We start from the raw sequence: 18878 nt of genomic DNA on the forward strand, positions 1-18878 counted from the left end.
CTGCAGGGAACAAAAGTATCCCTGTGTTAAAAGCAGTAACCCACTTACCTATCTACATAAAATAAAAAACTGTCATCTGCATGTTACATGATGTGCTTTGCAGAAGACACATTAACCCTTAATGCTACTTTGAGTTAAAAGGGGCACTAGACAAAACACAGAGCGTTCCAGCAAATGTGTTATCCAACAAAGTTATCTTACCATTATTATTTTTCTCTCAGATTTACTAGGAACCCAAAGATCTCTGCAACAGGTGCCATAACCCAATAAGATATTTTAAAAATCAGGCTTTGCAACCAATTAAGCAGAACAAATTTAGTGTCCATTTTCTCCTTGTTTCCAATTTCTTCGTGGAAGACTTTTTAAAAACAAATGTATAAGTTGAGGTGCAGATTTTGCGTTATGGTTGCATCACTTTTCTGGTGCTACCCTGAGGCAAACAATATTCTGCCACAAATCTTGGCTGAGTTGATTTGTTAAAAAAAAACATTAACACATGGCAGCACATTGCCCTGCTTTGCGTTACCTTGCGTCAGGTAGGTGTTACATGAAAGGAGTGTTTGTATGTATGCTCATAAAGCACTGAAATGTACTTATGATAGACCTACTAAACATAAGTATGAGGTCTTTAAATCTAATGTCATTTCTTATGATCTCACTTTCTGCAAAGTCATGGGTTGTGATGCCATGTACTGTAATGTCACTTCCTGTGATGTCACTTCCTGTAATGTCACTTGAGATGTCATGATCCGTGATGTCATTTGCATACTGCCTAATATGATAGTCCCCCCACTCCTTTTTTTAGGACTCATCCGCAACTTCCACACATCTGATAGAATTTTTGTCACTGACTCAGTAGTACGGGCATACTTGTATGCAGGCGCAGCTCCTCCGCTATGGCGAAGGAGAGTCGCCCTCTCCGCGAGCAGCAATAGCTGCAAAGCTTTTACTACAAAACAATAATAAACTATGGCCCATATTTATACTTTCTTTGCACAGCATTTGCGTCACTTTTTGATGCAAAAGCGGCGCAAACTTACAAAATACAATTGTATTTTGCAAGCTTGCGCCGCATTTGCATCAAAAAATTACGCAAATGTGGCGCAAAAAAACTATAAATATGGGCCTATGTCTATTGTTGTTTTGTAGTAAAACGGCGGGGCCACAGGCTATGATGGGAATGAGGGGGAGTGCGCAGCACTCCCCCTCAGTCCGCATGTATGTTTGGCCAGCCGTCTCGGGCCGGCCAAACACTTTAAGCACACTGGGCTCTCTCCAGCCCGGCAACACAGTTGCCGGGCTGGAGAGAGCAGGCACAGGCTTGCAGCCTGCCTGGGAGCACCCTGGCTGAGCGCTTCCAGCCAATCAAAACTCTGCTGTCAGCAGTGATGGGATTGCCTGCAGGGCAGGCTGGTAGCCTGTGCCTGTAGTGCAGGAGAAGAGGGGCGTGGTGGCAATAGGGCAAAGCAGGTACGTGATTTCTTTTTACAAATGTTTTAATTAATTTACCCACCCACCCCAATAATGCCCCGCAAGCCACTCCTATGTCGTGGTGAATCCTACTAAAAAACGCTTAAGCATGTGTCGGTGTCATGTTGTAAATAAAGTCCTGAATGGGGATGATCTCTTTCAAAGTGACTGAAATATGAGTCTCAACTGCTCCTCCAGCAACTCCACCCCACCCCATCAAAGGGTCACTATGTGCAGTAGGTCCCTTATACCAAATGGTTATTTTTAGCGAGTTGTCTGGGGAGGGGTTTGGCACTCCTGAGCTGCACATCTATAGATTAGAATCGGTAGAGATGTTATTGTAATGTTTATAGAAAGAGTATCTGGTTTGCCTGAAAAAAATACAACTGAAGCAAGGTGTAAATTACAGTATGAAAAAGAAAGTTCCCAAAAATGTATATCTGACTTTTAAACCCTCACTTACAAGGCGTTGTTTGCAGTGCATTTAATTACTGTTCTCGATAGGGACTGCAATTGTGTTTAAGGAAATGGCTCTAAAAGCCAGGTGTCAGACGTCCACCTGCATTTAAGCATGTTGTGCTGGTTTGTGTTCTTAATGGTACCCACAGAGCGCAACTTATTGTCTTAAGTCATTTTCAACAATTAGTGTGTCTGATGTTCATTGATAGTTCGAAGGTAAATAAATCAGCTTAAGTCACCCTGCTGACTAACACCAGCTGCACAGGAAAGGGAAGGTCTGTACGCCATTTCTGAGTGATGGGCCGCACTGATGCTGCTGCTGGCTCTGTGTGGCTGCATATTACTATATCCGACGCAACACAGGAAAGGACTTTAGAGGAAAACAAAAGGGCCGAACAATTGTGTGAACAGCCGATCCCAGCTAAGTCTTGAAACATCTGGCCGTCCATAGAAAGCAGCCACTTCTCTTGATAAAAAACATGCCTAAAATCTTTTCTGTTTTTCGTCTCTGTCGATGCAGGACTTTCCCAAAGCTCAGACCACCTGAGGATCTGCATGTGAAGGCTCGCAGGCACAAATCTGTGGAGTTGAAGGAGCTTCCAGCCATGGGCCATTGACGATACAAAACATCGCTGGAACTGAAGGAGCCTTGCTGAAGGGCTAATTTACTGCCAGTGCTGAAAAGGGGCGTTTTTCTATCTCCATAAAAATAAGCAACAAGGCCCAGGAATGTAAAACAAAGACCAGTAAAAGTATTTAGGTTAACAACAAGCATTCCCTTTATTGGTATAGTGTTGCGGCTTGTCAGGAACCAGCATTTACTATAGCAGATACATAAACACAGATGTTCCAAGTCCAGAAGCTGTTTTTTCCTCATGCCAATTGGCACATGTTATGAAAAGCTAGTCTCGCCATATGTTTCCTTTCTCACTGGCAGTAAACTACAGTTCTCAACCTCATTAGAATGCCTTCGACGGCTGTTATGTCCCAAAGGTGTAATATTTTCAGACGTCTTCTCTACCAACATCACCTAGTCTGAACCTGTTGTACACTCATGCTCATAGTGCAATGCTCAGGCCCTACGTTACATAGCCTGCAGTGATAAAAACGTGCAAAAGGATGGTGCATTGAGCTCTTTTAGTTCATTAAAAAAAATAACCCTTTAGTTTTTACAGCTTTTCTTTCAGTAACCAGAAGTGCCTGCTGAACTGACTTAAAGGTTTCAAATACAGACATGTTTGACAGGTAGACATTGGGCATGAAATATGGTTCTTGAAAGTGTGACAGTCTACATTTTATTCAAGACACAAACATAGCGTCATGCTTTGATTTTTTTAGGGGTGTGCAAATCAGTGGAGTTTAGCACCTTCCAACTATACATATATATTTTTAAACTTTGTCTACAAAAGGGGGTCCTCTGCCACTCAAGTATAATGCTCACTGCCACGGATGGCTGTGAGCATGCCAATCACGGGCTGTGTTTTACTAGTTTTCAATGAAAGTCCTTGAAAAGATTAACACCAGGCATCCTTGCTATATTTTTTCCTTTTGTAACTTAAATTTGTTCTGTGCTTTGTGTTTACCCAATACTTTGACCCCTGAGAGCTAGTGATCCTCCAAAAACTTTAATTTGAGGATCTGAGGGCATCTGAGGGTATCACAGGTGAGGGTAATTTCCAAATGGGAAAAGGTAACTGTTTCACGTTTGGTGTTTCTGGAATCCTAATTAAAAATCCTAACTTAGGGTGAAGTCGAATTTTAAATTAGAATTCTGAAAATGACTCTTACAAAGTTGACATTTTCTTGCCTTAGCCACTTGGTACCTGCAGCATGTCTCTGGGCCACATGACTGGGTGTGGGTGACAGTTGTGCTTTGTGTATTTATCTTACACAGCTACTCACAATGGGACTTTAGGAGTGGCTGAATGGACTATCACTGACAGAAAGAGAGGGAGGAGCTAGTCACAGCCCCACTTACACTTGCAAAGACTGTGTTCTGCCTCCACACAATGGGCTGCATACCCCCTGTAGTTATTCTAGAGCCAGGGCCTGGAAGGCAGAGCATCTGTTCACTTCAAAGGCGTGCCTCTAGAAGTTTCTCCCCTCTTCAAAGGCACAACTGTGTATAAAAGAAGGGCCTCAGGCACCAGCACTTCAATACATTTCTGGACCTGTGGATACTCTGCTAGGAAGAAGGACTACTGTGCTGCTACAAGGGCTGCCACTCTGCTGCCCTGCTGTTGTGACCCGCTGCCTGCTGGTCTCTTGCCTGGGGAGGAAGAAATGGACCTGCAACTTCATCTTGTACCCAGGCCCCCAGAGGGACTCAAAGGGCAAGTCCGCTGGCCTCTTGAACTGAGCCTCATGGACATAAAAGGCTTCCCAACCAACTACTGGTCCCAGCTGCAGTGAGATCCTGACCTCCAAGTGTTGCCTCTTTGGTCGTGGACCCTTGATGTGGCTCATGGGCTCTTGAAATCAACCTTTTGGGCTGGACTGTTTACACTGGAACCACGCTGCTCACATTGAATTTTAGCGCAAGCCTCTGCCAGCAAATCTCTTTGCACGGCAAGCATTGATCACCCACGAGGATCACCAATGCAAAGCACCAGGCTGCTTATCCTCGACGCCCAGCCTGCTCTTAGCACCACTCGGGCACCACCTGAGATGCTCTTCGTACTCCCTGTGACCCTCTCCAATGTGAACGGGACTCTTGGAACAAAACCTGTGCTTTGGGACTGTATCTGATCTACGCTCAATCGCAGTTGGCCTGAACTTTTGATTTTGACTTGGTCTAGTGCCACCAGATTGCTGTGGTTGGCGCTTTTTCCTTTTAGGCACTATTTTACATTTTATTCTGTAACAATTCATAACTCCGGTTCTACTTAACAGATTTTTGTTGTTTTGGTCTTGTTATATTTATTAAATTAAGCTCTATTTTCCTAATGTGGTGTGAAATGTTTTTGTTTGGTGTTTTCACTCTTTTACAGTTTGAAGTGTTGCACAAATACTTTACAAAGTGCCTATAATGTAAACCTGACTGCCCTGTGCCAAGCTACTATGGAGTTGACCAAAGGTTAATTTGCAGTGTGCTTGTGCCTTACCTTGACTAGGATGGTGGTTGCTGCTTCACTAGGACTTACACCCCAGTCAACCGGTTACTCATTTTCTAACATGCACATTGTTCAGAACCTTAGCTACCTTGCATGGCTCAGAAAGTGTGGTGCCTTTACTCCTCCTAAGTTCAGGTGTGAAAACCTAAACCAAGTCTTCCACTGTCTATGTGGGTATTTAAACCCTATGCGAATGATCTGATGAGTGGCTCTGGAGGTCCGGTATTTATACATGGTGCCAGACTTTGTGTGTGAGGACTCCATGTCCTTTCCCTACATTGGTTTCTCTAAAGTTATTTCCCCTCCCCTGTCAATGCTCCAAAATGTCTGGGGAAATGGTGACAAAAGGCAGTGCAAATGATTAAGGCACCCTTTGTATCTCTTCTGTTTTTTACCTACTTCTCTTAAGAGGTCCTCTCTTTCCAGAACATATTTGTTTCTTTGAAACCAAGAATGAGCTATATTTGTTACTGGCTCCCTTTCTTTGAGGGAGACTAAAGGTGATACCCCCATTAACAGAGTGTAGAGTGGTGTGATATGCCCACCCCCTTCCAGTTCTTTAGAAAAAATGGGGCAGTCCAGTACCTTGGGACCTGGGTAAGTGAATAATGTAACCGAAAAATGTTTTGGTCTCTCTGGGGGAAGGATATTAATTGACCTCCACGACAGTGGTTGTACCATAAATAACTTTCTGTACCGATGAGGTTTGTGAGTAATATATCACATCTATTAGAAACTTAAATTCAACATTAGGAAGGATTTCCAAGACACACCTGGTAGATATCTCTTCACGAAGTTATACCCCTCTAAACACAATAACCATTTAGAAATTCTTTATGTAGTGTGATCTGAAATCTTGATGAAGAATACACAAATAAGGTGTGTATGATCAGTGTGGATTGTGAATTGCATGGTCCACAGGTAGAACTAAAAGTGTTTTACAGTCTAACAACAGGTGAAGGCTTCGCCCTCCACTACAAATAACTGTATTCTGTTCTTTTCAGTGTCCTCAAGGCAGACACCACAATACATTCCTTATCATCCACAGTATGGGAGAGGATGCTTCCCAACCCTTAAGTGCTGGCATCAGTGGTGAGAATGGAATGATCTTCCCTTTTATGTCAAAACATTGCAGTGTGCTGGCATGGCTATTTCATAATTGATAGCCCTAGAAGCTTTCTTAACAATCTTCATTTCAATAACAATGTGATCCTTTTAAAATCTTCTTAGACAGATCTATAATTTTTGCAAAACCTTTTACAAAGATGGAAGACTATTCTTCCCAAACATGGAATGATTTAAACTGGTCTTAATCCTGGGGCATAGGGGCTGCTTTGACTGCCTCACCTAAATAAAATGTAGGTTTAATTCCTTCATGGGAGATGGTGTGTCCTTAATAATTGACTGATACCACCCCGATCTGACATTAGTTTTTCCTAATGTTGAGACCTGCAGATGTCAGGCATCTTAGTATATTTCTCAGGTTTTTACTTTGTTTACCCTCATCTTCACCATAAAGCAGTATATCATCCTGAAAGAAAATTACTTTAGGGAGATCTTTTAGAATGTGCAGCATGGTTCTCTGGAAGTGTGCTGCAACCAATGGCAGCCCAAAAGGCATGCAACAGAACCTGTATGCTCCCACTGGTGTATTGAATGAGGTGAGATGTTTAGATTTTGGGTAAAGGTTCACTTGGTGATAGGCAGAGGATAATCTGAACATGCTGAAACCACAGGAATTATCTGCCACATTAAGAACTCCATTTCATTTAGGGGGAGGTGTTGATAGATTGTAAATCTGGCCATTCATGTTATAATCAATGGCCAGATTTACAAGGCCCTAGCGCCTCTTAGCTCCACACTAGTGTCATTTTTTAATGCTAATGTGGCCTTAAGGAGGCCATTCCACTTCACCATATTTACAAAGTGTTGCAATGCTTTTATTCACCATCTTGCACCCCCTTATGCCACATTATGCGTGCACCAGGAATAATGTATGCAAGTGGGGCTTTTCCCCATAGGGAGGCCCGTAAAAATGGTGCACTGAAACTTACAACATTTCTCTGCGTCATTTTTCACATCATTTTCAATGCCTGCTCAGAGCAGGCGTTAAAATGATGTGCCCGGGCCTCCCTTTATTTTGCAGAATTAGCGCCAATGATGATGCTAATTTAGCAAATTACCACAATAGCGTCATAAATTATGATGCTATTGTCCTAAAAGGTGCCATATTGTAAATACAGCGCACACTTGATGTTGTTAGGGGGACACAAGCTGGTGTAAGAAAAGTGGTGCATCACAGCTAATGCACCACTTTCTTGTAAATCTGGCCCTAAGACCGCACAAATCTACAAAAAGCTTTATTCCCCTACAACCCAATTAGTTAAAACCACAGGGCAAGACACTCTGATGCTTGAGTATGTTCAATTACACCCTTTAGCACTAATCTGTTGAGCTCTTCTAGGAGTTTCCTCATGGGAAGTGGAGCAGTGTAAACAGTGTGTACCTCTGGGGTTGCACTGGCGCTAGTGCAACTCAAATCAGTAATAAGTGGCACATGCTATTTACTAGCCCATTGAGAAAATTGGTTTGCACTAGAAACATGCTCTTTTCACAACGCAAAAAGTGCTTTTCACCTTTTTGCTTCAAGGTTGTGTTACTGTGGGAGATCATCAGAAACACTTTTAGATTTTGACTCAAAGCCTGATCTACTAAGATAGCCAGACTCTCCTTTGTGTCAAAAACAAATGCTTGCCTGAAGTAGTTACAAACAAAGAGAAATGTGCTAATGTTTTCCTAAAAAAACATGGTGCCTCACATTTGTGCTGCAATGCCTAGCACTCTTCCAAAGCATGGGATGCTGAGTTTGAGTATGCGTAGGAACTTGCATTTGAATTGTATGCTCCAGTACAAATCCTATGCTAGACAGAGCAAGCTCACCTCTGCACCGTGGTGAAAGGCTGTGCATCATGCAAGCCACCCTTGTATGAGCTCCAGCACAGGTAGTGACACCAGCAGCAGGCCTAACTTTATTTTCTCCCTTGTACAACCCACTGCAGCAAACTTGGATAATGCGATGCATTATGTGAAATATGAATAAATATATGCCCACAACTTTACGACATAGTGATGAATGGCCTTCTAATAGGGAGGCACATAGGATCACCTCTTCTGGATACACAAGGACATGTGGAAAGCAAACTGAATTTGGTGGTAAGAAAAATGCTCTTCACTGCGTAGTGGCTTCTGGAGTAGCACATGCAGCAGTAAGGCATGTAAAGTGTACTGATTTTCCAGGACGTCATATTTATAAGTTGCAGTACAGAATATGAATATGATTGAGTGCTTGGAGACATCTTATTAACAGTGGAATCTGGGAGTGAGGGAATATGCTTTTCTGAAACATAGCATAATCCAGGTGTGTTAGTGCAAGTTAGATAACTACTTGGACTGTATAAGCAGGAGAAAGCAGTTGAAAGTTTCTCTTCAAGAGATTAAGCGAATAGAATCCTTTTTTTCGTAAATATTTTATTAAGGTTTTAGGTGCTTAATACAGCATAAAACTTATAACAATACAGTCACACAGTTTCTGACCTTTTTATGGGCCTGTTATACATAAAAATGTGAACGAAATTTTCTGAAAACGCCATCTTTGGACACATTGGGGGTCATTCCGACCCCGGCGGGCGGCGGACGCTGCCCGCCGGGCGGAAACCACCCAAAGACCACACCGCGGTCAAATGACCGCGGGGGTCATTTCAACTTTCCCGCTGGGCCGGCGGGCGATCTCCAAAAGATCGCCCGCCGGCCCAGCGGGAAAGCCCCTGCAAAGAGGAAGCTGGCTCCGAATGGAGCCGGCGGATTTGCAGGGGTGCGACGGGTGCAGTGGCACCTGTCACGATTTTCACTGTCTGCTAAGCAGACAGTGAAAATCTTTGTGGGCCCCCAGGGGACCCACGACACCCGTTCCCGCCAGCCTCTTCCTGGCGGTGTAAACCGCCAGGAACAGGCTGGCGGGAAGGGGGTCGAAATCCCCATGGCGGCGCTGCAAGCAGCGCCGCCATGGAGGATTTCCTGGGCCAGGGGAAAAACGGCGGGAAACCGCTGGTTCCCCTTTTCTGACCGCGGCTTTACCGCTGCGGTCAGAATGGCCCGGGAAGAACCGCCAGCCTGTTGGCGGTGCTTCCTCTGCCCTCCACCCTGGCGGTTTGAAACCGCCAGGGTCGGAATGAGGGCCATTATTATTTCCTTTCCCTTAATGACACATGCGCGATAAGAAGACTTTGAATTTAATGATTTGTTTCAAATCATTCCAGAAAACCTATGTGAAGCCCCACAGTTTTCAGAACGGTTTGGGGAACCCAGACCACAACCTGTGTACATCATCCTTTCTGCTACCATACATCAATTTTTATTATTTCATCATGCATCAACTTATGGTGCAGCCGGCTTCTCCACTTTTCAGCCATAACTCTAAGAGCCACCACTGAAAAGATAATCACAATTTAGGATAAACGGAAATGTCCATATCACCTCAATTCCCCAAAAGAGCTCTCTTTGGAGCCAACAATGTGGGTGTATCTCTGACCTCATGCATTTTTACCATAATACCCTTCCAGAAAAGTTGTAACCTCAGTTGTTACCATAAAATATGAATGTTCTCTCTAGGCCACATCCCCTCAAATATGCTGTTGTAGGAGAGTACCAAAAACCCAAAGTTGCATTTGACAGTAATATATTCTATACAGTACTTTAAATTGAACCAATTGGAATCCGTCCCCAAAATACATATTCTCAGGTGCATGAGTCTTCAAACACTACTCATCAGTTAATTTCCCCAGGTCGTCTGTTCGAATTCAGCTGTTTCTCTGTTGGGATACTATACACTAGACTCTTTTCTGCCCTGTCTCTGGGTATTTTTGGATGTCAACTCCTGTAAAACTCTTCATCTTCAATCAAAAACTTCCATTATTGACAATGTCTTTTGTGCTCTTTGTGGCTTTTTCTTCTTAACTGGGACCATCATAAGGAGACACATGACAGGTTCATGTGTACAATAACTGCAAAGTGGCACTCTAACTATTGCTGAGATACAGGGCTGATTTGGAGCAATACATTTTAAATCCAGAAATCCTACCATATATTTTAAAAATATAGAACAATCTCTTGTTTGGCTTAACCAGATCCACAACATATAATGGAATGTCAAATCCAATGGCAACGACAGCAAAGAACTTTTCAATATTGTTAGGGAATTCTCCAACCTGGCTGCAAGCGAGAACAACATCACGCGTTCACAAGAGCTATGAGACAACCTCGCTGACTTCCTCCATGGCAAGATCGCAACTATATACAGAAACGTTGAACCCAAACCTACACCTACGGTTTTCCTCAAAAGATATGTCTCCACTGCAACCTACGTAAACCACAGACTGACCACCTGGAACCTCCTCTCCACCTAGGACACCACCTCCATCATGAAATCCATCTACGCAGGAGCTCCCACAGACCCATGCCTACACTGCATCTTCAACCTGGGAAACCAAATGATTGGCCAGGTACTCACCACCCTGCTTAACACCTCAATCACCACCGCAACATTTCCCAACACCTGGAAACATACCAAAGTCAGACCCTACTCAAATAGCCCCCCACCAACCGAGTAAACTCAAAAACTACTGGACAACCTTGTTGCTCCCGTTTGTAGCTAAGGTACTGGAAAACATTATCTATAAGAAACTCACAACACACCTGGAGCAGAACCAGCTACACAACACCTTCCAATCTGGCTTCTTCAGCAATCACAGCACCAAGACCGCCCTAATTGCAGCCACCAATGACATCCAAACCCTCCTCAACCGAGGAGAAACAGCAGTCCTAATCCTCCTCAACATCTTGGCTGCCTTCAACACTGTATTCCACCACACGCTGATCGAAAGACTCCAGCACATCGGCATCCAAGAGAACAGGATCAGATGGATCACCTACTTCCTCACTGGAAGAACACAGAGGGTCCGCCTGCCACCTTTCTCCTCCGAACCCAAGAATATCGTCTGCTGTGTCCCCCAGGGGTCATCCCCCAGCCACACACTTTTCAATGCATACATGACCCAGTCGGCCAACATAGTCAGATCTCACTGTCTCAACACAATATTCTATGCAGACAACACCCAACTCATCCTCTCACACACTGGAGACCCTACCACCAACAGGACCAACTTCCACAGATGCATGCCAAGCGTTGCAGACTGGATGAAGAACAACTGCCTGAAGCTGAACATGGACAAGATGGAAGCACTGATCTTTCACAACAGCAGAAACTCATGGAACGACTCCTGGTGGCCATCAAACCTTGGACCCACACCCTCTGAACATGCCAGAAACCTCAGATTGCTCATTGACAACAAGCTCACCATGAAATCACAGACTACCGCTACCTCCTCTGCCTGCTTCCTCACTGTGTGCATGCTACGTAAGTACTTCATGTGGCTACCCCTGCACATGAGATTCAGTGTGACACAAGCCTCATCACCAGACAACTGGACTTCGCCAACGCTCTCTATATAGAAATCACAGCACACCTCCTACAGAGAGTTATAACCATACAGGATGCTGCAGCCAGGCTCATCTTTGACTTCCATTGACGAACTGGCATCACACACTACCTCAGGAATCTCAACTGACTCCCAGTACAAAAGAGATGGCAATTCAAGCCGCTAACTCATGAGTAGCATCTTCCTCAGCCAGGGTACTCACCAATGACTACCCCACACACAAAGCCGTGTATTACATGTCTTTATTTGTATGTGTGTAACTGCAAAACCAACATACTAAACCTGCATTCACTTCACCGTGCTCTAATACTTACGTCACTGTTCTATGGAGTCCATCAGGAGCCAAAAGTGTTCTGTCATTAATAACTCACACAACACTACGCACACAAGTCTCTTCACAACCAAGGACCTGCCTTCCTCAACCTTCGCTTGAACTTAAACCAAGTGTTGAGAAGATTACCCTCCACCTCCTTATCACTTATCCACATTCCCCTTATCTACCGAAGCAGAAGTGGAGGACCCTCCTTCTCCTACATTTCAGCAAATACCTGGAACAGCCTCCTCATGGAGCCTAGGACCATCACCTCACTTCTGGAATTCTGAGGGGCCCTCAAGACCTGACTGGTTGAATGAGCCTCTGGAACCTCTAAGTGCCCGAATACCCAATTGGATGGTTAGCTATGCTTCATAAATCCTGATTGATTGATTAAAGTCCATTTAGTTTTCCAGTGAATACTACAATCAAGCAGGCCAAGAGCAACAAAACTAAAACAGACTTCTGATCTTCCACAGGTAGAATAGTGTTCTGAAGTAAGTGCCTGGAGGTGCCATGTTTATGCCTGGCACAAGCTAGTTCATGGGAATGTCTGCTGGGCATCCCTAAACAAATGAGGTAGAAGTTCCTAAGACCAACCGGACCCGCTTTGGGCATTTTCAACACGACATATGTTTTCGGCCACACTAAATTTGGTCTCTGAAGGCTGTGTGTGTGGGGGGTAGGGGAGTGAACTATGGTAATCGTAGTGTCCTCCCCCATCTAACATTACCATCCTGATTGTGGCAGCCACTGTACCTCCAATTAACCCAGAGACAGACATCTGGTAAAACAAAGCAAGGTTTTCCAGAAAGCAGTCAGTGGAAACATAAGAATTGTGTTGGCATCCTGTTTCTCTTCCCTAATAAAAATAGATGTTTAATTATTTTTCTAACAAGTCCCATTCCTAAAATACAGAGTTCGGATTATCTAATCTGTACTCTGGTTTTCTACATAGGATAGCTTAGTCACTATAAGAAAATGTTTACATTAAATTGTCATGCATGTTCTACTTTTGAATATCATGCAACCTGCCTTGTGGGTGACAAGGCCTACATAGGGGTTACATATTAATATTTAAAGGGGAGGTTTGGCTTTCAAAGGGGTTTATTTCAACAGGTTGAACAGCAGTTTTTACATTGTTTCAGTAAGGTTACACTTGTGGTGCTGAAGCTATGTATTACACTGTCATTGTAGTGGATGGCAGAATGTGTACCAATTAACTTACAGGCCCTGGGTAAATTTTGTGTTTTATACTAAGGATTTATGGGGAAGTTAAATATACCAATTAGGACTGCACTGATTCAACCATGTTTAAAGGGACTGTGCCTGAGTGTAGCAAACCTGACTTCTTGGCAGATGCCCCCAATTGTTTGCCTCCATTTGAACTGCTAGATGCTCGTTTTTGGACTCAGTTAGTGTACTGAGGCCTGCTAACCAGGCCCCAGTACCAAGGCACTTTACCTTAAATTGCATGTTGAATTGCATAGGCCAATTGGTAAGCACCTTACCTCCGCTGTAAGTCCCCAGTAGATGGCACCCAGGGTACTCAGGACAAGGGTGGTAAAGGGGGTACCAGGGCTGCAGCACTGATTGTGCCACCCTGAGTACCCCAAGTAAAAGAGAGACTGCAGAGCTGCCATGTCAGCTTGCACAAGCACCCTGCTGCTCGAGTGAGACTCTGCCCATACCAGTTGTAGGCAGAGTCCCTGTTACTGCACATGGACAGGTCAGTCACCCCAAAGGCACTGTTCCATGAGTGAGGGAATATGTGCAGGAGCACATATGCCCCCATGCTGGCATCCAAAACACGAAGCCAGCACAAGTAACCATCGGTCCATTGGATAAAATGGGCTGGCATCTAACCACTGCTCAGATGTCCAGTTCTGCAATGGCCCAGCTGAACCTCATCATGTTTGGTATCAAACACAGTGTTTTTTAACTCTTAACATGATGCCCATGTTTAGGATTAAAAAGCAGATGCACAGGTGGCACCCTTAGAGGGTGCCAACCAAGTTATCAAGTCCTATATTGTTTTGGCGGGCTCTCCCGAGCCGCTGCTGCCACAGACAAGAGTATGACCTCCTGCCAGTCGTGCTAGCACCTTGGCAGGACATAAGACAAAGGGCCTAGACAGAAAGGAGGTCACACCTACTTCCTCCCAGGCTGGCTAGGGAGATTAGCATCTGGGTGGTGAGCCTCAAAGGCTTCCCCCACCTTTGATGTGCCGAGAGCTGTCCTCCCAGTGGAGGACTAAGACCTTCCTGCCCTGCTTGGCCAGGCAGATGGGAAATTAGCTATGGAAGAGCCAGGCATCTCCCTCAAACTAGCCACACCTATGAGGTGGGCTAGGAGGTCTGCACAGCCAAGGAAGAGTTCTGTCATCTTGGCAGACCCTAACAACAGTGGGTTCTGGGTAGAAAGTGATGCACTCCCCAAAGGAAGTTGTCACTGCAGGGGGGGACTAGCTGAAGGGACAGTAGCCCATTGGGCTCTCCTGGCACCAGATCTTAAATCTTTCTTGAAAAAGAAGACAGAAGCACAAAGAGACGTCTGCACTAACAACAGGAACCCTTCCCCAGTGCAAAGAAGAGGACACAAAGTGACCTAAGCGGCCAGTACTGGAACTGAGTGCCTTAAGTGTGCTGGAGGTGAAAACTCATTGGTCTTGACCAGAGGGACCCCCATGGACACCAAAACTCCAAGGAAGACTCCCCCGACTGGTGGCACCAGACCCCTGCAAGTTTCAGGAATAAAGAAGGGCTGACATCGAAGAACTGCAACCTGCCAGGCTCTGAGTACCTGAGCGTCCAGAAACTCAGTGTCCAGATTCTATGGAGTAGGAGTGAGGCCCGTGCCAAGTTTCAAGTCTCTACTCCCTGCCAAAATATGACATAGACCATCATTGCAGCTACCAAGGCTTTTCTGTTGCCTGGCCGGAAACTGACAGCCACATGACGTTTACCAACTCCAAGGCGCCCCCCTCAGCATAGAGACCAACATCGCCAGAGACCCCTTTCCTGTGGGATTGCAGCCTGAAGTAAGTGACTTAGTCTGGAGCAGCAAAGCAATTTGTCACAGCCAGCCTGGTGATTGACAGCTAGGAACTTCGTCTGCACCTGGAGCCACCGGATGAGGGGGTGAAGATCCAAGTGTCAATTCCTGGTACTGGCCCCCCAAAGACCTCTACATCCAAAAGGTAGGTTGTGAGTCCACCCCCAAGTCCAGTTTTGCAATGGAATGCAAAATGCACCAGCCACTCCGGACTGTTCAGCACCAAGGACAGTCAAGTCACCCCTGCGACCGTACTCCCTGGGCAAGGTAACAAACGTCTGACTGTTGAATCTTGGTCTAGGTCCCCACAGAACCGTAGGTTCCCATGGGTTCATCTGAACTCACCCTACAAGTGCCCGAGTGCGCACTGCTATTTTCCACATTGCCTTCAAAGGAAGCCCTTTAAACCTACAAAGCACTGCATTTTCTAAAGACTTAAAAATTCACAACTCCGGCTGTACAAAAGGTTTGGTGTCTAAATTATGATTAAAATCAAATCAATTTTTCTAAATTGGTGTTGGATTTCTTTGGAGTCGTGTCATTTACTTATCGTCCATATTGGTAATGTGGAATGCTTTACACATGTTTCTCCAAGTAGCCTGACTGCTCTTTGCCACACTACCATGACTGAGCTAGGATTTGCTGAGAGTGAATTCAAGGTCCACTACTGGGTATTGTGTTGGTATTCCATGGTAAGACTACCTAGTCATACCATAAAATACCTTCACCTTGCTACACTGTGAACAGACACTTTACATCTAGTTAGCAGGTTTAACATGCACAAAATTCTAAAGCCAGCAAAAATATAGGGTCCAGGTAAAGGTAAAAGAAACAGGGTGATCACTCAGTAAAAGCGGATTTGCTAAAAGGGCTCTTACCTCTCCAGGATCAACTCACTTGTGTGCCCTGCTGCATCAGGGAAGCTGCAATAAAATGAATTAAATGCTTGTTCTACCTTACCATTCCCGTTTGCTCACTCTATTCAATGTTTAATATAATCTCCCTTTGAGAGCTGTGGAACCGAGCAATGGCATTATTATCTCCCTTTTAATCCTCCCCTTTTAGCGGCAGACCTGAATCTGGAGAATCAATTCCATTTCCATCTCTGTAATCTCGTCATTCTCTCATTTTTTTTCTCCAAGGTCTTCAAGATTTTCTGACTTCTGTTTACAACTTTAAATGGTATCTATAACACCACTACAACATCAACAGTCCAATATTTTCTAGAATAGAGATTCCCAAACTGCCAGTGGTTTGCAAGCCGAATTTTAGTGAGTAGTGAAAGTCCAAGCAATAAAAAAGATGCCATTATTTAATCACATTTACTTTACCTCATAGACAGAGGCCATATATTTTCAGACAAACTGCTGTTTTTGTTTTTTAAAACTTTATCTCGTGATTTTCAACACACCATACAATAGGAATTGCAAGAGAGGAGCACAATGCGCCAGTAGTTCAGTGACAATGAATCAGCAATAAACAACATTGAAAATGTTGGAATAGGGGAAGTAGGCTCATACATGACACCATGTAGTGTGACCAATCACCTCATGTTGGGGCAGACAGGGTAGGTTAAGGTTTAGCACATGCCATGTTTCTTACATTCCCTACAATGGAACATCTAACGCTAGTAGATAATCCCTCAGTGGTTGGTAAATATTTTTGGTCTGAACTCAATAGGCTGGGTAGTCGCTAGTGTCATTACAGTAAATAAGACTTTTCAACCCCATATTTTTTTTAGGAGAGTGTCTGCTTCCCTAATGCAGGGCTATCACCCGCTTGGCTAGGAGTAGGGCTATGGCCAGAAAGCGTCTCACATTGTTAAGGACATCAGCTACGTAGCCCACAAGGGCCAGGAGAGGGCTGGGGTGAAGCGGGATGCCCAGCATTAAGGAGAGACTGGCAAACACTTCACTCTGGTAGGATGCTATATGTGTGGGAAGTCTGCCTGCGGGGCAATGCATTTGGAACAATTAGAGAGGCAGTAGGTATCAATACAGACCAATGATGCAAGTGTGACATAGGCTCTACATAAGAACTTGAAATGGTAGAGCTTATGACAATGGATGAAAGAGACTGGTCGGGCTTGTGTACAGCAGGTGTTATAAATTTTGTCAGTAAGTTGGCACCCTATATCCGTTTCCCAAGTGTCCCAAAGCTTTGCATCCAGGGATGGAAGAAGGCTCACGCATGTGTGATAAAGTTTGAAAATCAGTCTTGTACCTGAGTCATCGATGATAGCAAGTGTTAGCTATGTGAAGTCATCTGGACTAGTGGGTATGATGATAATTGGCACGTAAGGTGCTTTGGAGGCACCTAAGTACAAAATGGTCCAGGTAAGTTGCACTCATAAACCAGTTGTCCTATGTACAGGAGAATACATGGCCACCCAGGAGCACATCTCCAAAGGTGTGGAGGCCAAGTGTATTCAATGTCCGTTGCACTAGCTTCTCCTGAGTGATGGGAAGCCACAGGCTCTGGGCTAGTTGTATTTCAGGGGAATAGGGTACACCTCTGTCAAGGAGACGAGTGAGTTTGCGCTATGCCCAGCTTATAGTGGAAAGAGTCCTGCATAGCTTTGAGGTCTAGTGGGATGCCTAATGGGAGCAGCACCCAAAATGGTGTTGGGTGGCCAGGTCTCTTTCAGGAATGGCATAGGAAAGACGTGTGTCGGGGTGATACCAATGATGGGCAAATTGGCATTGTGCTCCGAGATAGTACAATTGGAGATGGGGGACCACGACCATGCCACGTTCATACGGGAGAATCATTACTTCCCATCGGATGTGGGACTGTTTGTCCACCCATGTGTAAGCTGCAATAGCAAACTGTGAAGAGTAGCAAAAAAGGAGTTAGTGAGGGGTATGTGTATGTTCAAAAATAAATATAGAAATTGGGACAGTAAGACCATTTTAACTATGGCGATACAACCAGCCAAGGAAAGTAGGAAGCGATTCCAGTGGTTCACCTGGGTTGTGAGTCTTTCCACCACCGGTCAGTAGTTCAAAGGACTGACTTGCTTCTTATCACGATGTATGTGCATACGGAGGTATCAGACTGAGTCAGTGCACTATTTGAGGGGGAATTTGCTCAGCACAGGGGTAGTCACATCTGTTAGGGGAAAAAGTTTGGACTTCTCCCAGTTGATTTGCAAGCCGGAAAATTTGCCAAAACTGACTATTTCATAGAGCACCAGCGCCAATTATCGTGTGGGTTGCGCACAAACAGCAGGATGTCATCGGTGTATAGCGAAAGTAGTAGGGGACCAGTGCTGAACTGCTATCACCTATGTAGATGCTCCTGTTGTAGGTGGTGTACTAGGAGGTCCATCGTTATAATGAAAAGCAGTGGTGACAAAGGGCACCGCTGTCTTGTCCCTCTAGCTACAGCGAAGGAAGGGGACAGTGTGCCATTCTTTCATATCCGGGCTGTTGGTTGAGGAACTGCTGCTTTAATAACATTGGAGTTGGCGTTTACAAACTCTTCTAATTTTTGCAGAAAGGGAAAGAAAAGTAAAGTGAATTATGTAACAATCTTTCTGGGTTACAGAGAGTGTGAAAGGAAACGCTGAAGGATGCCATTTTTTTGTAACACAAAACAAAATGCAAATTCCTGTAAATGAACTGTGCAATTAGGAGTGGAAAAATGAAGCATTTATTGTGACTCTTAAGTGTAATGGAAACTGAGATTTTAATAGGATCAAAACAAATCGAGACACTTTACTTGGTGATTCACAAATGATAAATATTCACTGAAACCCGATTATGATTTTATCAGTAAAACTATATGTCAGAGAAAATTGAGTGGGATGTCAATGGAAAATGTGCTGTCTGTAAATGATAGTGCTCCCACGCGATTTTAGTAACATTAAAAAATCCTCTGCCTTATGTCCATTAAACCTACATGGGTCATGGA

Source organism: Pleurodeles waltl, chromosome 1_2 (assembly GCF_031143425.1).
Source record: "Pleurodeles waltl isolate 20211129_DDA chromosome 1_2, aPleWal1.hap1.20221129, whole genome shotgun sequence".
NCBI classification, from domain to species: Eukaryota; Metazoa; Chordata; class Amphibia; order Caudata; family Salamandridae; genus Pleurodeles; species Pleurodeles waltl.